This window comes from Salmo salar, chromosome ssa21, assembly GCF_905237065.1.
Source record: "Salmo salar chromosome ssa21, Ssal_v3.1, whole genome shotgun sequence".
NCBI classification, from domain to species: Eukaryota; Metazoa; Chordata; class Actinopteri; order Salmoniformes; family Salmonidae; genus Salmo; species Salmo salar.
Window position 1 is genome coordinate 59,552,093 of NC_059462.1, and position 26,128 is coordinate 59,578,220.

At 42.1% G+C, this 26,128-nt stretch overlaps 1 protein-coding gene across 2 annotated transcripts in view; it reads right to left on the reverse strand.

Annotated features, from left to right (window-relative positions):
- The window catches only part of LOC106593662 (speckle-type POZ protein-like A), a 224,595-nt gene extending 199,248 nt beyond the window's left edge, over positions 1 to 25,347 (reverse strand). For both annotated transcript variants that reach the window (XM_045704961.1, XM_045704960.1), the window contains exon 1: positions 25,026 to 25,347. The gene's annotated coding sequence lies outside the window, so the exon portion shown is untranslated. The remainder of the gene's footprint in view (positions 1 to 25,025) is intronic.
- Positions 25,348 to 26,128: the final 781 nt, after the last annotated feature.

The window sequence follows — 26,128 nt, forward strand, 5'->3', positions numbered from 1 at the left end:
AAGTATTCAGACCCTTTACTCAGTACTTTGTTGAAGCACCTTTGGCGGCGATTACAGCCTCGAGTCTTCTTGGGTATGACGCTACAAGCTTGGCACACCTGTATTTGGGGAGTTTCTCCCATTCTTCTCTGCAGATCCTCTCAAGCTCTGTCAGGTTGGATGGGGAGCGTTGCTGCACAGCTATTTTCAGGTCTCTCCGGAGATGTTCAAGTCCGGGCTCTGGCTGGGGGCCACTCAAGGACATTCAGACTTGTCCCGAAGCCACTCCTGTGTTGTCTTGACTGTGTGCTTAGGGTTGTTGTCCTGTTGGAAGATGAACCTTCGCCCCAGTCTGAGGTCAAATCAAATCTTATTTGTCACATGTGCCGAATACAACAGGTGTAGACCTTACTGTGAAATGCTTACTTACAAGCCCTTAACTCTATTTCTAGAACTGCATTGTTGGTTAAGAAACTATAAAAAATAATTAAATAAAGTTTTTTATGTAAAGTAACAAGAAAATTGCGTAACAATAACGAAGCTATATACAGGGGGAACCGGTACAGAGTCAATGTGGAGGCTATATACAGGGTATTACGGTACAGAGTCAATGTGGAGGCTATATACAGGGTGTTACGGTACAGAGTCAATGTGGAGGCTATATACAGGGTATTACGGTACAGAGTCAATGTGGAGGCTATATACAGGGTATTACGGTACAGAGTCAATGTGGAGGCTATATACAGGGGGTACCTGTACAGAGTCAATGTGGAGGCTATATACAGGGTGTACCTGTACAGAGTCAATGTGGAGGCTATATACAGGGTGTACCGGTACAGAGTCAATGTGGAGGCTATATACAGGGGGTACCTGTACAGAGTCAATGTGGAGGCTATATACAGGGTGTACCGGTACAGAGTCAATCTGGAGGCTATATACAGGGTGTACCGGTACAGAGTCAATGTGGAGGCTATATACAGGGGAACCGGTACAGAGTCAATGTGCGGGGGTACAAGTTAGTCGAGGTAATTTGTAAAGTGACTACGCATAGATAATCAACAGTGAGTAGCAGCAGTATAAAAACAAAGAGGGAGGGGGTCAATGTAAATAGTCCAGGTGGCCATTTGATTAATTGTTCAGCAGTCATATGGCTTGGGGGTAGAAGCAGTTAAGGAGCCCTTTGGTCCTAGACTTGGTGCTCCGGTACCGCTTGCCGTGTGGTAGCAGAGAGAACAGTCTATGACTGGGGGTGGCTGGAGTCTTTGACAATTTTTGTCCCTTCCTCTGACACCACCTGGTGTAGAGGTCCTGGATGTCAGGAAGCTTGGCCCCAGTGATGTACTGGGCTGTACGCACTACCCTCTGTTGCGCCTTACGGTCAAATGCCGAGCAGTAGCCATACCAGGCGGTGATGGAACCAGTCCGGATGCTCTCGATGGTGCAGCTGTAGAACATTTTGAGGATCTAGGGACCCATGCCAAATCTTTTCAGTCTCCTGAGGGGGAAAAGGTGTTGTTGTGCCCTCTTCACAACTGTTTTGGTGTGTTTGGATAGTTTGATGGTGATGTGGACTCCAAGGAACTTGAAGCTCTCGACCCGCTTCATTACAGCCGCATCAATGTTAATGGGGGCCTGTTCAGCCCTCCTTTTCCTATAGTCCATGATCAGCTCCTTTATCTTGTTCACATTGAGGGAGAGGTTGTTGTCCTGGCACCACACTGCCAGGTCGTTGACCTCCTCCCTATAGGCTGAGCTCAATTTCGAGTCTATTAGCAAAGAGTCTGAATACTAATGTAAATAAGGTCATTTTTATTTTATATACACATATACATTGGCAAACATTTCTAAAAACCTGTTTTCACTTTGTCATTATGGGGTAGTGTGTGGAGATTGATGAGGGGAAAAAATTATTTAATCAATTTTAGAATAAGGTTGTAACAAAACGTGGAAAAGGGGAAGGGGTCTGAATACTTTCCAAATGCACTGTATTTCCCACAAATAGCACAAACCCACGAAGAATTTGAAAACAAGTCAAATATTGATCAACAATCATATCTGTTAGATGAAATACCACAGTGTGCCATCACAGCAGCAAGATGTGTCCAGTTGCCATGAGAAAAAGGCAACCAGTGGAGCACATTGTAAATACAACCTCTGTTTATTTTCCTTTTCATACTTCAACTATTTGCACATTTTTACAACACTGTTGGAGACATTGATACTCAGTGTCCCTCAGGCTCTAAGGAAAGTTTACTACCATCAATCAAACATAAACATGTTAAACGGGGCCCGGGATTCAGGTGGAATCATCATTTGGCATAAGCAGGACTGGACTAAAACTTAACAAAAATCTATTGTGATAATGATGTCTACATATGTGCAGCTTATGCTCCTCCTTCAGATTCATCATATAAACGATGATCAGTTTGACGACAATCTCCTTACAGAAATCATTCAGTTTCAGGCAGAGGGTAAAGTGCTTCTTTGTGTTGATTTCAATGCAAGAACAGGTTCTGAGCCTGACTACACTGATGAGGGAGGTAACCACCACATATTTGAACACCCCTCCTTGTACAGTAGCCCTATTATAAATAATAGAAACAGTCCTGACCAAATACTGAACAAAAATGGGAAGGAGTTAGTGCATCTCTGTCGAGCCTTAGGCCTGTACATGCTTTAATGGTAGAATCAGTGGGGACTCTTTAGGTCAGTTTACTTACTCCTCAGCTCGTGGGACAAGTGTAGTCGATTATGCCATCACTGACATTGACCCCTCCTCCATTAGTGCATTCACTGTCAGATCACAGACAGATCGTGTTTCTGAAGAAATTAACCGGCAATACTCATTCAAAAAACAACCCAATAAACTCTACATGAACCAAATCGTACAGATGGGCTCCAAACAGTGCAGAGAGCTTCATTGAAACATTGAACTCAAATGAAATGATGAACTCTATACAGTTCTTCAATAACTCACAATACCAAAACAATGAAGTGTCAATTTGGCTACACAAAACATCTATTGCATATTCCAAAAAGCAGCATCAAAAGCCAATTTGACAAAAACCAAAGAAATGCAACATCAGTAAAAAAAGAAAACATGTTTCTGAAAAATGGTTTGATAACGAATGTAAACAATTAGGTATTTTCTAAGACAAATGTCAAATGAAAAACATAAGCAGCAAACCAACCCAAAGCTACGCTATGAATACTGTGAAACTCTGAAACAGTAGAAACATACACTGAAACACAAGACATTTGGAAAACTTATTTTGATAATCTATACAAAAACATCCCACAAAAAGACTTACAACATAACCAATTAGAAATCCAAGAAAAATATAACATCCTTGAATCAGTCATTAAAAACCAAAATCCATTAGATTACCCAATAACCCAACTGGAACTAAATGAAAAGCTCAAATCTATAAAACCAAAGGCTTGTGGTCTAGATAACATCAGAAATGAAATGCTGAAAAACAGCACACCTGAGTGGCAAAATGCTGTGCTTAAATTGTTCAACATGGTACTAACTTCGGGCTGCTTTCCTAATGTCTGGAACCAGACATTTCCCCTATCTACAAAAGTGGAGACAAATCAGACCCCAACAATTACAGGGGAATTTGCATAAACAGCCACTTGGGAAAGGTTTTCTGAAGCATTTTGAATCCAAGACATCAAAACTTTCTTCAAGAAAGAAATGTAATAAGTAAATGTCAAATTGGCTTTCTCCCCAACCGTCGCACTACTGACCATATATACACCTTACACACTAATTAATAAACACGTCCACTAAAAAAAGAGGGCAAAATCTTTGCTTGCTTTATTGACTTAAAACAATTATTTGATTCTATTTGACGCAAAGAGCTATTCTTCAAAATTCTCCAAAGTGGGCTTGGTGGTAAGCTGTAGGACTTAAGAAAATGTATGTACACAGAAAACAAGTAAGCAATAAAAATCAAAAACTAAAGAACAGAATTTTTTTCACAACGTCAAGGTGTGAGACAAGGCTGCAGTTTGAGTCCAAACCTTTTTAACATTTATATCAATGAATTAGCAGACATGTTGGACCAATTTCCAGCCCCAGGACTCAACTATTTGAGGTAGAGAGGTAAAATACCTGCTATATGCTGAAGATTTGGTTCTTCTATCACCAGCCAAAGGTCTTCAACAGAACCTTCACATTCAACAATATTGCCATAACTGGGCCATGGCAGAAAATACTTTTCCAGAAAACATCAGAAACACAAATATAAATTCACCCTGAACAACACCATTATCAAACACACAAAAAATGACTCATTCCTTAGTCTGACCATATGTGCAAATGACTCATACCTTAGTCTGACCATATGTGCAAATGACTCATACCTTAGTCTGACCATATGTGCAAATGACTCATACCTTAGTCTGAACATATGTGCATAGGGAAACTTTAATATGGCAGTGAATTTTTTAAATTTTATTTAACCTTTATTTAACCAGGCAAATCAGTTAAGAACAAATTCTTATTTACAATGACGGCCTACACCGGCCAAACCCGGACGACGGTGGGCCAATTGTGCGCCACCCTATGGGACTCCCAATCACGGCCGGTTGTGATACAGCCTGGATTCGACGCCTCTAGCACTGAGATGCAGTGCCTTAGACCATTGCGCCACTCTGGAGCCCAGTGAATGCACTGAAAGAAAAAGCCCGCAGAGCATTGTATGAAATTATTCAAAATCAACAAAACATTTAGAATTTGGATCAAAATATTTGAGAGTGTAATCCTACCTCACTACCTCAAAAGGAAGTGAGGTTTGGGGGCCACTCAATAAACTGGACTTTAAAATGTGGGACACATCCAATTGAAGCCCTACATGCAGAATTCTGTCGGAAAATTCTAAAGAAGCCCAAAGAAATACACCAACTAATGCATGTAGGGCAGAATTGGGCCGCTTTCCAGTGGTAATGAAAATGCAGAAAAATATCATAACATTTTTGTCTACATCTAAATTCAAGCACTTGAAACCCAAGAGCTGACCCAGAAACGAGCCCTCTAGGTCAGCTGGTGTTGGACCTAACCAACCAAGCCGACACCAGCACTTCTTCAAAAGAAAGAATTCAAATAAACAAAATCACGAACCAATCAAAGGACTGATATTTACAACATTGGAAAGACAAAACAAAATCCCAAAGCCGACTAAATTGCTAGTCGGCCCTAAACAGAGAATATGAATTGGCTGATTATCTCTCACTTCCATCATCATGAAGTGCTTTGAGAGACTAGTCAAGGACCATATCACCTGACACCCTAGACCCACTCCAATTTGCTTACTGCCCCAAATAGGTCCACAGACGACGCAATCGCAATCACACTGCACACTGCCCTAACCCACCTGGACAAGAGGAATACCTATGTAAGAATGTTGTTCATCGACTACAGCTCAGCATTTAACACCATAGTACCCTCCAAACTCGTCATTAAGACCCTGGGTCTCGACCCCGCCCTGTGCAACTGGGTCCTGGATTTTGACGGGACACCCCCAGGTGGTAAGGCTAGGAAACAACATCTCCACCGCGCTGATCCTCAACACTGGGGCCCCACAAGGGTGCATTCTCAGCCCTCTCCTGTACTCCCTGTTCACCCATGACTGCGTTGCCATGCACGCCTCCAACTCAATCATCAAGTTTGCAGACGACATAACAGGTGGTAGGCTTGATTACCAACAACGACGAGACGGCCTACATAGAGGAGGTGAGGGCCCTCGGAGTGTGCTGTCAGAAAATAACCTCACACTCAACGTCAACAAAACAAAGGAGATGATCAAGGACTTCGGGAAACAGCAGAGGGTGCACCCCCCTATCCACATCAACGGGACCGCAGTGGAGAAGGTGGAAAGTTTTAAGTTCCTCGGCGTACACATCACAGACAAACTGAAATGGTCCACCCACACAGACAGCACGGTGAAGAGGGGCTGAAGAAATTTGGCCTGTCACCAAAAACACTCAAACTTTTACAGATGCACAATCGAGAGCATCCTGTCGGGCTGTATCACCACCTGGTACGGCAACTGCTCCGCCCACAACCGTAAGGCTCTCCAGAGGGTAGTGAGGTCTGCACAACACATCACCGGGGGAAAACTACCTGTCCTCCAGGACACCTACACCACCCGATGTCACAGGAAGGCCAAAAAGATCATTAAGGACAACAACCACCCGAGCTACTGCCTGTTCACCCTGCTATCATCCAGAAGGCGAGGTCAGTACAGGTGCATCAAAGCTGGGACCGAGAGACTGAAAAACAGCTTCTATCTCAAGGCCATCAGACTGTTAACCTCTTACATCTAGACGTTCCGCTAGCGGAACACCTGCTCCAATATCCAATGATAGGCGTGGTGCGAATTACAAATTCCTCAAAAAAACCCAAACTTCCATTTTTCAAACATATGACTATTTTACACCATTTTAAAGACAAGACTCTCCTTTATCGAACCACACTGTCCGATTTCAAAAAGGCTTTACAGCGAAAGCAAAACATTAGATTATGTCAGCAGAGTACCCAGCCAGAAATAATCAGACACCCATATAATGTCACAAAAAACAAAACCACAGCTAAATGCAGCACTAACCTTTGATGATCTTCATCAGATGACACGCCTAGGACATTATGTTATACAATACATGCATGTTTTGTTCAATCAAGTTCATATTTATATCAAAAACCAGCTTTTTACATTAGCATGTGACGTTCAGAACTAGCATTCCCACCGAACACTTCCGGTGAATTTACAAAATTACTCACGATAAACGTTCACAAAAAACATAACAATTATTTTAAGAATTATAGATACAGAACTCCTTTGTGCAATCGAGGTGTCCGATTTTAAAATAGCTTTTCGGTGAAAGCACATTTTGCAATATTCTGAGTAGATAGCCCAGCCATCACGGCTAGCTATTTTGACAACCACCAAGTTTGACCCTCACCAAACTCCGATTTACTATTAGAAAAGTTTGATTACCTTTGGAGTTCTTCGTCAGAATGCACTCCCAGGACTGCTACTTCAATAACAAATGTTGGTTTGGTTCAAAATAATCCATAGTTATATCCAAATAGCGGCGTTTTGTTTGTGCGTTCAAGACACTATCCAAGGGTGACGAAGGGTTACGCACCCGACGCGTTTCGTGACAAAAAATTCTAAATATTCCATTACCGTACTTCGAAGCATGTCAACCGCTGTTTAAAATCAATTTTTATGCCATTTTTCTCGTAAAAAAGCGATAATATTCCGACCGGGAGTGGTGGTTTTCGTTCAAAGAGAGAGAAAGTAAACATGGAGTCGACTCGTGCACGAGCCTCAGTCTCATAGTACTCTGACCGGCCACTATCCAAACGCGCTAATGTTTTTCAGCCAGGGCCTGCAAAGCCACGATTCAGCTTTTTGCCGCCTTCTGAGAGCCCATGGGAGCCGTAGGAAGTGTCACGTAACAGCAGAGATCCCCTGTTTTGGATAGAGATAATCAAGAAGGCCAAGAAATGGTCAGACATGGTACTTCCTGTATAGAATCTTCTCAGGTTTTGGCCTGCCAAATGAGTTCTGTTATACTCACAGACACCATTCAAACAGTTTTAGAAACTTTGGAGTGTTTTCTATCCAAAGCTAATAATTATATGCATATTCTAGTTTCTGGGCAGGAGTAATAATCAGATTAAATCAGGTACGTTTTTTATCCGGCCGTGAAAATACTGCCCCTTATCCATAACAGGTTAAGCAGCCATCACTAACATTGAGTAGCTGCTGCCAACATACTGACTCAAATCTCTAGCCACTAATAATAAAAAATTGGATGTAATGAATAGAGGTCGATCGATTATGATTTTTCAACGCCGGTACCGATACCAATTATTGGAGGGGCGAAAAAAGCCGATGCCGATTATTCGGCCGATTCTTTAAAAAAAAATGTTATAATGACAATTACAACAATACTGAATGAACACTTATTTTAACTTAATATAATACATAAATAAAATCAATTTAGCCTCAAATAAATAATGAAACATGTTCAATTTGGTTTAAATAATGCAAAACAAAGTGTTGGAGAAGAAAGTAAAAGTGCAATATGTGCCATGTAAGAAAGCTAATGTTTAAGTGCCTTGCTCAGAACATGGGAACATATGAAAGCTGGTGGTTCCTTTTAACATGAGTCTTCAATATTCCCAGGTAAGAAGTTTTAGGTTGTAGTTATTATAGGAATTATAGGACTATTTCTCTCTATACGATTTGTATTTCATATACCTTTGACTATTGGATGTTCTTATAGGCACTTTAGTATTGCCAGTGTAACAGTATAGCTTCCGTCCCTCTCCTCGCTCCTACCTGGGCTCAAACCAGGAACACATCGACAACAGCCACCCTCGAAGCAGCGTTACCCATGCAGAGGAAGGGAAACAACTACTCCAAGTCTCAGAGCGAGTGACGTTTGAAACGCTATTAGCGTGCACCCGGCTAACTAGCTAGCCATTTCACATCGGTTACACCAGCCTCATCTTGGGAGTTGACAGGCTTGAAGGGGTGGGTATAATTTGTGGAACGTTCCAACAGGAATCTGTTCCAAAAAATGTAAAGTAAAAGGTTGCCAACCAACAACGCATACAAAGTAGCAACGCATACAAACCTAGCTAACTAGCTGCCGAATAGGCATCAACTCACCACGTAGCTTATTCTTAATGTTTGTCCATAGGCAAACAGACATGTGAGGAGAGACATTTTTCGGAATAAACGTGATGAGTGCGGGCTCTCCTTCACCGCAGCCAAAGTGAGTAAAACATTTAAACGTGTTAACCCCTCGCAAGGCTGCCGGCCCAGACGGTATCCCTAGCCGCATCCTCCCTACCCGGTATCTTATTCTGCCGCTATACAACTTTGTATGCGTTGTTTTTTGGAAACCTTGTTATTTACGAAGTTTTTGTAATAGATTCCTGTTGGAATGTTCCACAAATTATACCCACCCAGGTTGAACTCATAAACAGCGCAATGCTTGAAGCACAGCGAAGGGCTGTTTGAATGAATGCTTACGAGCCTGCTGCTGCCTACCACCGCTCAGTCAGACTGCTCTATCGAATCATAGACTTAATTATAATATTATAAACACACAGAAACACGAGCCTTATGGCCATTAATATGGTCGAATCCGGAAACTATCATCTCGAAAACAAAAGTTTTTTTCTTTCAGTGACATACGGAACCGTTCCGTATTTTATCTAACGGGTGGCTAAGTCTAAATACTCCTGTTAGGCATTGATGTTTATGGTACATTGGTGCAACGACAGTACTTTTTTCGCAAATGCGCTTGTTAAATCAACACCCGTTTGTCGAAGTAGACTGTGATTCAATGAAAATTAACAGGCACTGCATCGATTATATGCAACGCAGGACACGTTAGATAAACTAGTAATATCAAACATGTGTAGTTAACTAGTGATTATGTTAAGATTGATAGTTTTTTATAAGTCTAATGCTAGCTAGCAACTTACCCTTGCTTCTTGCTGCCCTCGCGTAACAAGTAGTCAGCCTGTTAATCCTTGTGGAGTGCAGTGTAAGGCAGGTGGTTAGAGCGTTGGACTGGTAACCGAAGGTTGCAAAAACGAATCCCCTCTGAACAAGGCAGTTAACCCCCGTTTCTAGGCCGTCATTGTAAGTAAGAATGTGTTCTTAATCTGACTTGCCTAGTTAAATAAAAGGTATAAAAAAAAATTATATATATATATTATTATTATTATAATACATTTATTTTTATTTTTTTGTAAATATTTTTTAATAGTTTATTTTTGTATATATTATTATTTTTTTTTTTTTATTTATTTTTTTTAAATCGGCAAATCGGTGGCCAAAAATACCGATTAACGATTGTTATGAAAACTTGAAATCGGCCCTAATTAATCGGCCATTCCGATTAATCGGTCGACCTCTAGTAATAAATGTATCACTAGCTACTTTTAAACCTCTTTGGGCTAGGGGGCAGTATTTTGACGTCTGGATGAAAAGTGTGCCCAAAGTAAACTGCCTGTTACTCAGGCCCAGAAGCTAGGATATGCATATAATTGGTAGATTTGGATAGAAAACACTCTAAAGTTTCTAAAACAGATAAAATAATGTCTGAGTATAATAGAACTGATATGGCAGGCGAAAACCTGAGGTCAAACCATCCAAAAAATAATAATGGAGAAGTTTATTGGTAACGTTTGGGATTCATTTTGTATACGTTTTGAAGGAGGGAAACCGGTGGATTATTGAATGAAGCGCGCCAGCTAAACTGAGTTTTTGGGGATATAAAGAAGGACTTTATCGAATAAAAGGACCATTTGTGATGTAGCTGGGACCTTTTGGAGTGCCAACAGAAGATGATCTTCAAAGTTAGCCTCTCTGGGCTAGGCGGGACGAATTCGTCCCACCTACGTAACAGCCACTTGCAGCCTGTGGCGCGATTTTCAAAACCTTAAAAATCCTATTACTTCAATTTCTCAAACATATGACTATTTTACAGCTATTTAAACACAAGACTCTCGTTAATCTAACCACACTGTCCGATTTCAAAAAGGCTTTACAACGAAAGCAAAACATTAGATTATGTCAGCAGAGTACCAAGCAAGAAATAATCAGACACCCATTTTTCAAGCTAGCATATAATGTCACCAAAACCCAGAAGACAGCTAAATGCAGCACTCACCTTTGATGATCTTCATCAGATGACAACCCTAGGACATTATGTTATACAATACATGCATGTTTTGTTCAATCAAGTTCATATTTATATCAAAAACCAGCTTTTTACATTAGCATGTGACGTTCAGAACTAGCATACCCCCGCAAACTTCCGGGGAATTCGCTAACATTTTACTAAATTACTCACGATAAACGTTCACAAAAAGCATAACAATTATTTTAAGAATTATAGATACAGACCTCCTCTATGCACTCGATATGTCCGATTTTAAAATAGCTTTTTGGTGAAAGCACATTTTGCAATATTCTAAGTACATAGCCCAGGCATCACGGGCTCGCTATTTAGACACCCGGCAAGTTTAGCACTCACCATAATCATATTTACTATTATAAAAGTTTGATTACCTTTTGTTGTCTTCGTCAGAATGCACTCCCAGGACGTCTACTTCAATAACAAATGTTGGTTTGGTCCAAAATAATCCATCGTTATATCCGAATAGCGGCGTTTTGTTCGTGCGTTCCAGACACTATCCGAAATGGTAAAGAAGTGTCGCGCGCATGGCGCAATTCGTGACAATAAAATTCTAAATATTCCATTACCGTACTTCGAAGCATGTCAACCGCTGTTTAAAATCAATTTTTACGCCATTTTTCTCGTGAAAAGCGATAATATTCCGACAGGGAATCTCCTTTTCGGCAAACAGAGGAAAAAAATCACAAAGGCGGGGGCGGTCGGGTCACGCGCATAAGCCCAGAGTCCCTTGATCGGCCACTTGAGAAAGGCGATAATGTGTTTCAGCCTGGGGCTGGAATGACGACATTCTGTTTTTTCCCGGGCTCTGAGAGCCTATGGAAGACGTGGGAAGTGTCACGTTAGAGCAGAGATCCTTAGTAAAAGATAGAGATGGAAAAGAAGTTCAAGAAATGGTCAGACAGGCCACTTCCTGTAAAGGAATCTCTCAGGTATTGACCTGCCATTTGAGTTCTGTTATACTCACAGACACCATTCAAACAGTTTTAGAAACTTTAGGGTGTTTTCTATCCATATGTAATAAGTATATGCATATTCTAGTTACTGGGTAGGAGTGGTAACCAGATTAAATCGGGTATGTTTTTTATCCAGCCGTGTCAATACTGCCCCCTAGCCCTAACAGGTTAAGGCATTTATTTTATCGCTATTTCTGACTTTCGTGGCGCACCTGCCTGGTTGAAAAATATTTTTCATGCTATTGTATGCGGGGCGCTGTCCTCAGATAATCGCATGGTTTGCTTTCACCATAAAGCCTTTTAAAAATCTGACACAGAGGCTGGACAACCTGTTGGGGCTAGGGGGCAGTATTGAGAATTTAGAAAAAAAGATGTGCCCATTTTTAACTGCCTCCTACACCAACTCAGAAGCTAGGATATGCATATTATTAACAGATTTGGCTAGAAAACACTCAGAATTTTCTAAAACTGTTTGAATGGTGTCTGTAAGTATAACAAAACTCATATGGCAGGCAAAAACCAGAGAAAAATACAAGCAGGAAATGAAAATATTGTGGCTGTACTATTTTCGAGTCATTGCTAATAGAACACACAGTGACAAAGGATTCATTTTGCACTTCCTACGGCTTCCACTAGATGTCAACGATCTTTATAAAGTTGTTTGAAGCGTCTATGATGAACAGAGACCGGATGACAAGGAAGGGAAGTTGACGTCGCTGGGAGGTCGTCACTTCATTATTGCGCGCACATGCGCGTTCATGTGAGATGAGACTTTGTATTTCAAACGTTTATCAAGTCACAGGAGAGGTCCTGTTGAAATATTTATCCGTTTCACGTTCTCAAGGCCCTAAAGATTGATGCTAAACAACATTTGACATGTTTGAACGAACGTAAATAGATTTTTTTTAACTTTTCGTCGTGACTTTCCCACCCCCCCCGCCCTACATTTTGAGTAGCCTACTGAACGCGCTAACAACATGGAACAACTTGGGAGTTATTTGGACATAAATTATGAACTTTTTTGAAAGAAACAACATTTGTTGTGGACCTGGGATTCCTGGAAGTGCCTTCTGATGAAGATAATCAAAGGTAAGGGAATATTTACAATAGTATTATTGATATTAGATGGTTCCAAGATGGCGCTAACATCTATCACCTAGCCTATTGTTCTTAGCACAGCACCCCGTTTATTGCAAAGTGTGATTTCCCAGTAAAGTTATTTAGAAATCTGGCAATGCGGTAGCATTTACGAGATGTTAATCTATAATTCTTTGAATGACAATATTATAATTTACCAATGTTTTCGAATAGTAATTTTGTAAATTGTAACGCTGATTCACCGGAAGCATTTGAGGGAAAAAAAATCTGAATTTCCCCGTCACTGTAAAATTCTGTTTTTGGATATAAAAATGAACTTGATGGAACAAAAAATGCATGTATTGTCTAACATAATGTCCTAGGAGTGTCATCTGATGAAGATTGTCAAAGGTTAGTGCATAATTTTAGCTGGTTTTCTGCTTTTGGTGACGCCTGTCTTTGAATTGACAAAACATTACACACAGCTATTTTCAATGTACTCTCCTAACATAACCTAACTTTATGCTTTCGCCGTAAAGCCTCTTTGAAAATCGGACAATGTGGTTGGATTTAGGAGATGTTTATATTTCAAATGGTGAAAAATAGATGATTGTTTGAGAAATTGAAATTATTCGATTCTTGCAGTTTTGAATTTCCCGCCATGGTATCTTGTCAATAAATCCCGGTACCGGGATCAGAGCGGGAAGGGGTCCTCTAGAGGAACCTCTTGAGGATACCGTAGGATAGGGGGCGCCACAGCGCATTTTGAAAAAAAATCGTTCCCATTTTCAACGGCCTACTAATCAAACTCAGAAGATAGGGCATGCATATACTTATTATATATGGATAGAAAACACTCTAAAGTTTCTAAAACTGTTTGAATGGTGTCTGTGAGTATAACAGAACTCAAATGGCAGTCAAAACCCCGAGACCGATTGAAACAGGAAGTGGAATTCTGAATTGTGGACTCGACTTCTCATCTTTCCTTATTAATCACACCGTTAACCATGGTTCAGTGAGCACTTCCTATTGCTTCCACTAGATGTCGCCAGTCCTTTCACAGTGGTTTGAGCCTTATAGAGTCAAAACTCAGTGAATGACACGAGTTTGAAATTGGTCACAGGGGATGGGCCATCACCATTATGACGCCGGCGGCCATGTCTGCCCCCACCTTTGGATACGGTTTTAAAGGCCATGACATCATCCCCCTCGAATCTTATTGGCTCTCTTGGTGTTAGAGGCCCTGAAGATTTATTTTATACAACGTTTGACATGTTTGAACGAACCTACATGCGCGAGCATTGCATTTATTCTGAACTTCAGCCCTGCGCTTGGAGAGAGCCATAGGACGCGCTACCAACATCAGGCTAATGGAACGTGAAGTATGGACTTTTTGACCGAAAATACATCTGTTGTGGACCTGGGATGCTTTCTGATGAAGACAACTAAAGGTAGGCGATTATTGACAATATTATACAAGATAAGATGTGACATGCGATTCTTTCCAAGATGGCGCCGAGCTCTGTATATTAGCTAATTTTCTGAGTATCGCATCTCCTTTTATCGCAAAGTGTGATTACCCAGTAAAGTTAATTTAAATTCTGGTATGACGGGTGTTCTCAAGAGATATTCATCTATAAATGTTAGATTGACAATATACATTTAAAAAATCGTTATAGGATAGTAATTTAGGGAAATGTAGCATTGTTTACCGGGACGCTTTTGAGGGGAAATTATGTAGTCAACCTCAGACAGAGATGTAAAATGCTGTTTTTATATATAAATATGACCTTTATTGAACAAAAGAATGCATGCATTGTATAACATGATGTCCTAGGGGTGCCATCTGATGAAGTTTGTAAAAGGTTAGTGCTGCATTTAGCTGTTTTTTGATTATATGTGATGCAAGTGGTTGGTCGGAAAATGGCTATGAAGCTGCTTTTTACGATGGACTCATCTAATATAATCTAATGATTTGCTTTTCCTGTAAAACCTTTTTGAAATCGGACGACGTGGGTCGATTCAGGAGAGGTGTATCTATAAAAAAAATATATATATATTTTTTTTTAATTATGATTTTTTTTAATGCTAATTGGCGATATGATTTTTCGCTGGATTTTGATCCCGCTAACGGGATCAGACGCTGAAGAGGTTTAACACCTACCTACCTGGTTAAATAAAGGAGATAATAAGGAGATAATCCCCACCCTTGAGGAAGATGTGCTATTTCCAGGCCCAGGGAAATGTGCTCATCTGTGGGGACACAAATGCGCAGGAGCACTACCTGATCTAACGACCACGAGGGGACAGCTTTATTACAGGCCATACTGTTTCTAACTGCCTTAATCTCCCCCATAGAAACAACAGTGACAGCACCATCAACAACAACAGAAGGGATCTGTTGCAGCTCTGTAGAAGCCTGGGTCTGTACTTTGTCAATGGTAGGTTACGGGGGGAACTCTTTGGGGAGATTCACCTACTGCTCACCTCTTGACCACAGCACAGTAGACTATATGATCACAGACATTGACCCTTTCTCTCTCAGCTCATTCATCGTCAAGCCACTAACACCTCTGTCTGATCACAGCCAAATTACGTTGTTCCTCAAAAGAACAGACATGGAAACAACCACACATTCACAGCCCAGTAAGCTGTACAATATTAGAAATTCATACAGATGGGCCCAAAACAGCACAGAAGAATACCAGAAAGCAACCTGGAACCAAAATATCCAAACACTCTTAGATAACTTTCTGGATGCCACATTCACTCACAGTAAAAGAAGGCATCGATCTAGCAGTAAAAACATCAACAATATATTCAGGCAAATGGCAAAAGAAGCACAACTGAAATTTATAAAAATAAAAAGATCACAGATGACAACTTGGTTTGATGCAGATTGTAAAATTATAAGGAAAAAAACTAGAACACTATCCAACCAAAAGCACAGAGACCCAAATAATGGTGAATTACGCCTTCATTACTGTGAGACTTTAAAACTCTATAAACATACACTCAGAACCAAAAAGCCAGAAAGCACGCAGGGCAATATACACCATTAAAAAATGAATTCAAATTGAAATACCTATTAATACCTAGTAAAACAAGATTTCACCCAATGGGAAAAACACCCCATTGAAACCCTGCATGCAGAGTTCTATAAGATTCTCCTACGTGTCCAGAGGAAAACTACAAACAATGCATGCAGGGCAGAATTAGGCCAATATCCACTAATAATAAAAACTCAAAAAAGAGCAATTAAGTTTTGGAAACATCTAAAATACAGTGACCCCCTCTCATATCATTACCAAGCCCTGCAATACCAAGAGCTGAGCAAAGAAAATAGTCCCCTCATCCAGCTGGTCCTGGGGCTGAGTTCACAAACCTGTTCTACTAACACACTGAAGCCTCAGGACCCTCATCCAGCTGGTCCTGGGGCTGAGTTCACAAACCTGTTCTACTAACACACTGAAGCCTCAGGACCCTCATCCAGCTGGTCCTGGGGCTGAGTTCACAAACCTGTTCTACTAACACACTGAAGCCTCAGGACCCTCATCCAGCTGGTCCTGGGGCTGAGTTCACAAACCTGTTCTACTAACACACTGAAGCCTCAGTCCCCTCATCCAGCTGGTCCTGGGGCTGAGTTCACAAACCTGTTCTACTAACACACTGAAGCCTCAGGACCCTCATCCAGCTGGTCCTGGGGCTGAGTTCACAAACCTGTTCTACTAACACACTGAAGCCTCAGGACCCTCATCCAGCTGGTCCTGGGGCTGAGTTCACAAACCTGTTCTACTAACACACTGAAGCCTCAGTCCCCTCATCCAGCTGGTCCTGGGGCTGAGTTCACAAACCTGTTCTACTAACACACTGAAGCCTCAGGACCCTCATCCAGCTGGTCCTGGGGCTGAGTTCACTAACCTGTTCTACTAACACACTGAAGCCTCAGGACCCTCATCCAGCTGGTCCTGGGGCTGAGTTCACTAACCTGTTCTACTAACACACTGAAGCCTCAGGACCAGAACATCCAATCAATCAGAATAAACCAAATTATAACACAGTCAAAATAAAATACATGACTTATTGGGAAACAAGCACCAAGCAAAATGCAGTGCTATCTGGCCCTAAATTGACAGTACACCGTGGCTAACTATTTGACCATGGTTACTGAACAAAACCTTAGAAAAACCTAAACAAAGTCCAGGCTCAGTGAGCACAGCCTTGCCATTGAGAAGGGTAGACACAGGAAAACCTGGCTCCTTGTGGAGGAAAGGCTGTGCAACCACTGCACAACAGCAGAACCTGAGCTGCATTTCCTGACAAAATGTAAAACAATTAGAGTGTAATTTCCCCAAATTTTAAACCCTTATTCAAGGTTTCAAAGACCTCTCTGATGAGGATAGACTACCCGTCCTGTTGGGGGAGGACGCAGAGAGCTGTGGGTTGGCCGCGCACTACATTGCTGCCTGCTATAAGATGAGGGACATGTCCTCTATGCTTATTGTTATTGTTCAATGTATGGTTATTTTGAAATGAGTAGTGGCGCAGCGATCTAAGGCACTGCATCTCAGTGCTAGAGGTGTCACTACAGACACCCTGGTTCGAATCCAGGCTGTATCACAACCGGCCATGATTGGGAGTCCCATAGGGTGGCGCACAATTGGCCCAGCGTCGTCTGGGTTTGGCCGAGGTAGGCCGTCATTGTAAATAAGAATTTGTTCTTAACTGACTTGCCTGGTTAAATTAAGCTTAATTAAAAAATATATATATGGTACAAACTCCCACTAGACCATGCCTTCACCAATCCAATGCTTTCAGATGTGGAAAGTAGTGAACGAATGCACACTTTGGGTGAAAGGAGATAATATTGGGACGCAACCCTAATCTCAACTGTCTCCTCAGCATCTAGCTAGTTGTTTCATGAAAATAATAAATTATATGTATGAAATGTATGCATTCACTACTGTAAGTCGCTCTGAATAAGAGCGTCTGCTAAATGACTAAAATGTAATGTAAATGTAATGTCTCAACTGTCTCCTTAGCATCTAGCTAGTTGTTTCATGGCCTGTCTCACCTGTCTCCTTAGCATCTAGCTAGTTGTTTCATGGCCTGGCTCCTTAGCATCTAGCTAGTTGTTTCATGGCCTGTATCAACTGGCTCCTTAGCATCTAGCTAGTTGTTTCATGGCCTGTATCAACTGGCTCCTTAGCATCTAGCTAGTTGTTTCATGGCCTGTCTCCTTAGCATCTAGCTAGTTGTTTCATGGCCTGGCTCCTCAGCATCTAGCTAGTTGTTTCATGGCCTGACTCCTCAGCATCTAGCTAGTTGTTTCATGGCCTGTCTCCTCAGCATCTAGCTAGTTGTTTCATGGCCTGTCTCCTCAGCATCTAGCTAGTTGTTTCATGGCCTGACTCCTCAGCATCTAGCTAGTTGTTTCATGGCCTGTCTCCTCAGCATCTAGCTAGTTGTTTCATGGCCTGACTCCTCAGCATCTAGCTAGTTGTTTCATGGCCTGTCTCCTTAGCATCTAGCTAGTTGTTTCATGGCCTGACTCCTTAGCATCTAGCTAGTTGTTTCATGGCCTGTCTCCTTAGCATCTAGCTAGTTGTTTCATGGCCTGTCTCCTCAGCATCTAGCTAGTTGTTTCATGGCCTGACTCCTTAGCATCTAGCTAGTTGTTTCATGGCCTGACTCCTTAGCATCTAGCTAGTTGTTTCATGGCCTGTCTCCTTAGCATCTAGCTAGTTGTTTCATGACATGTCTCACCTGTCTCCTCAGCATCTAGCTAGTTGTTTCATGGCCTGACTCCTCAGCATCTAGCTAGTTGTTTCATGGCATGTCTCCTTAGCATCTAGCTAGTTGTTTCATGGCCTGACTCCTCAGCATCTAGCTAGTTGTTTCATGGCCTGTCTCCTTAGCATCTAGCTAGTTGTTTCATGGCCTGTATCAACTGTCTCCTTAGCATCTAGCTAGTTGTTTCATGGCCTGACTCCTTAGCATCTAGCTAGTTGTTTCATGGCCTGTCTCCTTAGCATCTAGCTAGTTGTTTCATGGCCTGTCTCCTCAGCATCTAGCTAGTTGTTTCATGGCCTGACTCCTTAGCATCTAGCTAGTTGTTTCATGGCCTGACTCCTTAGCATCTAGCTAGTTGTTTCATGGCCTGTCTCCTTAGCATCTAGCTAGTTGTTTCATGACATGTCTCACCTGTCTCCTCAGCATCTAGCTAGTTGTTTCATGGCCTGACTCCTCAGCATCTAGCTAGTTGTTTCATGGCATGTCTCCTTAGCATCTAGCTAGTTGTTTCATGGCCTGACTCCTCAGCATCTAGCTAGTTGTTTCATGGCCTGTCTCCTTAGCATCTAGCTAGTTGTTTCATGGCCTGTATCAACTGTCTCCTTAGCATCTAGCTAGTTGTTTCATGGCCTGACTCCTTAGCATCTAGCTAGTTGTTTCATGGCCTGTCTCCTTAGCATCTAGCTAGTTGTTTCATGGCCTGACTCCTTAGCATCTAGCTAGTTGTTTCATGGCCTGTCTCCTTAGCATCTAGCTAGTTGTTTCATGGCCTGACTCCTCAGCATCTAGCTAGTTGTTTCATGGCATGTCTCCTTAGCATCTAGCTAGTTGTTTCATGGCCTGTATCAACTGGCTCCTTAGCATCTAGCTAGTTGTTTCATGGCCTGTCTCCTCAGCATCTAGCTAGTTGTTTCATGGCCTGTCTCCTTAGCATCTAGCTAGTTGTTTCATGGCCTGACTCCTTAGCATCTAGCTAGTTGTTTCATGGCATGTCTCCTCAGCATCTAGCTAGTTGTTTCATGGCATGTCTCAACTGTCTCCTTAGCATCTAGCTAGTTGTTTCATGGCCTGTCTCCTCAGCATCTAGCTAGTTGTTTCATGGCATGTCTCAACTGTCTCCTTAGCATCTAGCTAGTTGTTTCATGGCCTGTCTCCTTAGCATCTAGCTAGTTGTTTCATGGCCTGTCTCCTCAGCATCTAGCTAGTTGTTTCATGGCCTGTCTCCTCAGCATCTAGCTAGTTGTTTCATGGCCTGACTCCTCAGCATCTAGCTAGTTGTTTCATGGCCTGACTCCTCAGCATCTAGCTAGTTGTTTCATGGCATGTCTCCTTAGCATCTAGCTAGTTGTTTCATGGCCTGTATCAACTGGCTCCTTAGCATCTAGCTAGTTGTTTCATGGCCTGTCTCCTCAGCATCTAGCTAGTTGTTTCATGGCCTGGCTCCTTAGCATCTAGCTAGTTGTTTCATCGCCTGTCTCCTTAGCATCTAGCTAGTTGTTTCATGGCCTGTCTCCTTAGCATCTAGCTAGTTGTTTCATGGCCTGACTCCTTAGCATCTAGCTAGTTGTTTCATGGCCTGTCTCCTCAGCATCTAGCTAGTTGTTTCATGGCCTGTCTCCTTAGCATCTAGCTAGTTGTTTCATGGCCTGTCTCCTTAGCATCTAGCTAGTTGTTTCATGGCCTGACTCCTTAGCATCTAGCTAGTTGTTTCATGGCCTGACTCCTTAGCATCTAGCTAGTTGTTTCATGGCATGTCTCCTCAGCATCTAGCTAGTTGTTTCATGGCATGTCTCAACTGTCTCCTTAGCATCTAGCTAGTTGTTTCATGGCCTGTCTCCTCAGCATCTAGCTAGTTGTTTCATGGCATGTCTCAACTGTCTCCTTAGCATCTAGCTAGTTGTTTCATGGCCTGACTCCTCAGCATCTAGCTAGTTGTTTCATGGCCTGTCTCCTCAGCATCTAGCTAGTTGTTTCATGGCCTGTCTCCTCAGCATCTAGCTAGTTGTTTCATGGCCTGTATCAACTGTCTCCTCAGCATCTAGCTAGTTGTTTCATGGCCTGTCTCCTTAGCATCTAGCTAGTTGTTTCATGGCCTGTCTCCTTAGCATCTAGCTAGTTGTTTCATGGCCTGTCTCCTTAGCATCTAGCTAGTTGTTTCATGGCCTGGCTCCTTAGCATCTAGCTAGTTGTTTCATGGCCTGACTCCTTAGCATCTAGCTAGTTGTTTCATGGCCTGGCTCCTTAGCATCTAGCTAGTTGTTTCATGGCCTGTCTCCTTAGCATCTAGCTAGTTGTTTCATGGCCTGACTCCTTAGCATCTAGCTAGTTGTTTCATGGCCTGTCTCCTTAGCATCTAGCTAGTTGTTTCATGGCCTGTCTCCTTAGCATCTAGCTAGTTGTTTCATGGCATGTCTCACCTGTCTCCTTAGCATCTAGCTAGTTGTTTCATGGCCTGTCTCCTTAGCATCTAGCTAGTTGTTTCATGGCCTGACTCCTCAGCATCTAGCTAGTTGTTTCATGGCCTGGCTCCTTAGCATCTAGCTAGTTGTTTCATGACATGTCTCACCTGTCTCCTTAGCATCTAGCTAGTTGTTTCATGGCCTGTCTCCTTAGCATCTAGCTAGTTGTTTCATGGCCTGTCTCCTCAGCATCTAGCTAGTTGTTTCATGGCCTGTCTCCTCAGCATCTAGCTAGTTGTTTCATGGCCTGGCTCCTTAGCATCTAGCTAGTTGTTTCATGGCCTGACTCCTTAGCATCTAGCTAGTTGTTTCATGGCCTGTCTCCTCAGCATCTAGCTAGTTGTTTCATGGCCTGGCTCCTTAGCATCTAGCTAGTTGTTTCATGGCCTGACTCCTCAGCATCTAGCTAGTTGTTTCATGGCCTGTCTCCTTAGCATCTAGCTAGTTGTTTCATGGCCTGTCTCCTTAGCATCTAGCTAGTTGTTTCATGGCCTGTCTCCTTAGCATCTAGCTAGTTGTTTCATGGCCTGTCTCAACAGACCTGCCACCACTCTAGACACCTGCCACTTTCTAACTTCTGTTTCTTATTTGCCTGTACATACTATTTTAATTTAGACAAGTGAGACAATAATACAAATACACATTAATGTGAATAACTGGCTATATGCATAGTGACATATTTGCTAACATTGCTAAGAAATTAAGAACTACAGATCTAAAATGAGGATAAGTTGGTAAGAAATCAGACCTGGCCCCTTACTTTTTTCAATCTTTACTAACGAGTAAAGCCAGTGTGTCTATGTATGCGAATGACTCAACACTATACATGTCAGCTACTACAGCGACTGAAATGACTGAAACACTTAAAGAGCTGCAGTTAGTTTCGGAATGGGTAGCACGGAATAAGTTAGTCCTAAATATTTCCAAAACTAAAAGCATTGTATTTGGGACAAATCATTCACTAAACCTCAACTATATCTCGTAATGAATAATGTGGAAATTGAGCAAGTTGAGGTGACTAAACTGCTTGGAGTAACCCTGGATTGTAAACTGTCATGGTCAAAACATATTGATACAACAGTAGCTAAGATGGGGAGAAGTCTGTCTATAATAAAGCGCTACTCTGCCTTCTTAACAACACTATCAACAAGGCAGGTCCTACAGGCCCTAGTTTCTACCTTCTTAACAACACTATCAACAAGGCAGGTCCTACAGGCCCTAGTTTCTACCTTCTTAACAACACTATAAACAAGGCAGGTCCTACAGGCCCTAGTTTCTACCTTCTTATTAACAACACTATCAACAAGGCAGGTCCTACAGGCCCTAGTTTTGTCGCACCAGGACTACTGTTCAGTCGTGTGGTCAAGTGCCACAAAGAGGGACTTGGGAAAATTGCAGTTGGCTCAGATCAGGACAGCACAGCTGGCCCTTAAAAGTAAGTGGAAAGCTAACAATGACATGCATGTCAATCTCTCATGGCTCAAAGTGGAAGAGAGATTGACTTCATCACTACTTGTTTTTGTAAGAGGCGTTGACAAGCTGAATGTACCGAGCTGTCTGTTTAAAATACTTGCACACAGCTCAGACATCCATGCATACCCCTCAGGACATGCCACCAGGTCTCTTCACAGTCCCCAAGTCCAGAACAGACTATTGGAGGCACACAGTACTACATAGAGCCATGACTACATGCAACTCTATTCCACATCAAGTAACTGATGGAAGCAGTAGAATCAGATAAAATAAAAACATAAAAATACACCTTATGGAACAACGGGGAGGGTGAAGAGACACACAAAAGTACATGCACACATTGTGATATTGTTGTATGGTGGTATCAAACACTTTGTATTGTAGATATGTAGTGGTGTAATAATTTTATATGATGTACTGTTTTATCTTTTGTTTTATATGTAATGTAAGTGCTTTAAAATTGTTTGGACCCCAGGAAGAGTAGCTGCTAATGGGGATCCATAATAAACCCCAGGAAGAGTAGCTGCTAATGGGGATCCATAATAAACCCCAGGAAGAGTAGCTGCTAATGGGGATCCATAATAAACCCCAGGAAGAGTAGCTGCTGCCTTTGCAACAGCTAATGGGAATCCATAATAAACCCCAGGAAGAGTAGCTGCTGCCTTGGCAGGAATAAACCCCAGGAAGAGTAGCTGCTGCTTTGGCAGGAACTAATGGAGATCCATAATAAACCCCAGGAAGAGTAGCTGCTGCCTTGGCAGGAACTAATGGAGATCCATAATAAACCCCAGGAAGAGTAGCTGCTGCCTTGGCAGGAACTAATGGGGATCCATAATAAACCCCAGGAAGAGTAGCTGCTGCTTTGGCAGGAACTAATGGGGATCCATAATAAACCCCAGGAAGAGTAGCTGCTGCCTTGGCAGGAACTAATGGAGATCCATAAAAAATAAAAATATTTATTAGGGATCCCCATGTCATGCTATTGATGGTATCCCATGTGTGCACCTCTCAGGCAGGGTGATCTAATTAATAGGAATGATTCAGTGTTCCCTAGGACCTAGTTCATCACTGACTGCTTCATGGTCCAGTCTGGAGGCCCCACTCTGAGGACAGAACATTCAGACATTTGTTGGAACCAATCAACAATTAGTTTGAGATAAAAACGAATGGGCTCCCAAGCGGCGCAGCGGTCTAAGGCACTGGTTCGATTCCAGGCTGTGTCACAACCGGCGTGATTGGGAGTCCCATAGGGCTGCGCACAATTGACCCAGCTTCATCCGGGTTTAGCCAGTGTAGGCCGTCATTGTAAATAATAATTTGTAATTAACTGACTTGCCTAGTTAAATAAAGGTTACAAAACTCTTCTCTGTCTTTCCCCGAACTGAAGTGTCTTTAAAATAGCAGCATTGACCTGATATGGCCACAGATCAAGCAATGCCCAGATAACAGCCAACTGAAATTGTCAGAATAAGTTAATTCTATTCCATGTATGTTAGCATTTTCTTTATGATGTTGTAGCTATGACTTACTGTCAAATGACACAGGTAGTGTGATATTCTTGAGCTAGCAGAAGTTAGTTCTCAAAATGATCAACGGTTACCTTGATCATCAGGCATCCCACATGTAACTACTTTTTAGGGCTTTAGTAATGTAATTTGACCCATTTTACTATATAATGCCACACATTTCAGGCAAAACTAGCGAATGTTAGCTAGCTAGTCGACCGTTTTTTTTTTTTTTTATATCAGTACTGAAATATCAACTGTGAAGACAGGTATTGTCTGTCAGCCTACGATTAATTTGACAATATGAGCCAGAAGATGTCATCCTTGATTTGGCCCAGATTCGGTTCTGATGTTTTTTTTGGCTAGCAACGTTAGCTGGTTTTGAAGTTAACCAGCGATATTCAAAATAGCCAACTAGCCCGTGTCCTCAATAGCAAGTTAAAAGCAGGCGCTGTTGCTACGGGCTGTTAGTTAGCGACATGTTTAGCTAGCTGGTGAAGCTGTATTCTGCCTTGCTAGCATTGCTTCATGCTAGGTAGAAAGCTAGTTAATTAGCTAGTTATCGCGAAGACGTTAGCTAGCTATCAAAATTACAACTAAATAACTGGTTAACTAGTTAGCTAACAATACCATGATGGTATAACTAACTCATGGATAACTAAATGGAAAGTGTAGCTAGCTAACAAGTTTGTTCTGCTTGACCAGGCCTGGCTAACCAAGTTAGCTAGCGGTAGCTAAAACCGATGTTGCTAATTGGTCAATATCAAGTACCGCTTAGAAACAAAGGCCCCACACCGTAATATTATTTGAAAAACACTGGTGTTGCCAACTATCATCGTACAAGTTGGTTAGAGATGCTAAAATAAGTGATGATTGAAATGAGCTACAAGGCATGTTTGAGCATATTGTTTTGGAAATACATCGGCGTCCAACGACATGCTTATTCTTTGAGGGAAAACATATTAGCTAGCTAACGTTAGATTGTTTGGTACAGTACTGGTAGCTAGCTAGCTACGGGAAATGGAAAAATATGTTTAACTACGAACCTTTCATTTCCATGCTTCCACTAAATGCAACGAATCTTATCTCAGCCGTTCATTTCCACCATCAGTTATTTAGCTAGCTAAACAATGGAAAACTGCGTTTTAACCATTCTCAGGCTCAGTGCTATGTAAAACGTATATGTTTTTCAGAGTCTAACATCATAGGCTACTTTACTAGGTAGGTGGAGGCAGATTAGTAAGCAGCTTCCCAGATAACAAAAAATGTCCTCCCGCTTGCTATTTGCCGCCTTCCTTATGCCCAGGTCAACATCAGGTCTCGGACCACCTGTCTCAAAGCCAGTCTCTGCCACAAGACTGCCCCAACAGCTGAACCCTGGGCTGACTCCTGCACTCTACCACACACTTAACATTTATTCATATTCTTTACACACTGAAGTCAGTTTTGTCTACCGGACCAATGCAATAGTTCTGTCACCTTACTGCACTACTAATGTATATACTTTCATATAATATCATTATATGCTGCAACTGCATTGTGCTGAGGGGCACAACTTTCATTGGGGATGGGGGGACATGACCACCCCAACCATATTCTGACATTTCATTTTTGTTCCCCACAGTTTTATCATGCAGCGATATAAAATGCGGCATCGGTGTGCTTTAGGTAGTGGTGAGGAGTTGACTCCAAAATAATCGATTCCTCAATTACTTGGCGGTCGACTTGCATTTCTGGGCGTCAAGCTTGACTCCTAAGATTCAGTATTTTTGCAGTGGAGGAAACTATTTGCCGTAGTCTACTTCGGGCTCCCGAGTGGCGCAGCGGTCTAAGGCACTGCATCTCAGTGCTAGAGGGGTCACTACAGAACCTGGTTTGATTCCAGGCTGTATCACAACCAGCTGTGATTGGGAGTTGCATAGGGTGGCACCCAACTGGCTCAGTGTTGTTAGGGTTTGGCCGGGGTAGGCTGTCATTGTCAATAAGAATTTGTTCTTAACTGACTTGCCTAGTTAAATAAATTTAAAAAACACAAACTATCTCATCTTTCACAGCAAAGAGTGAGCTAGCGAGTGAGATGGGAGGGACACAGCCAGGCATAGGTAGGTGTGTCAACCACCAGGCAGAACTGTGCACCGTTAGTCAAAAT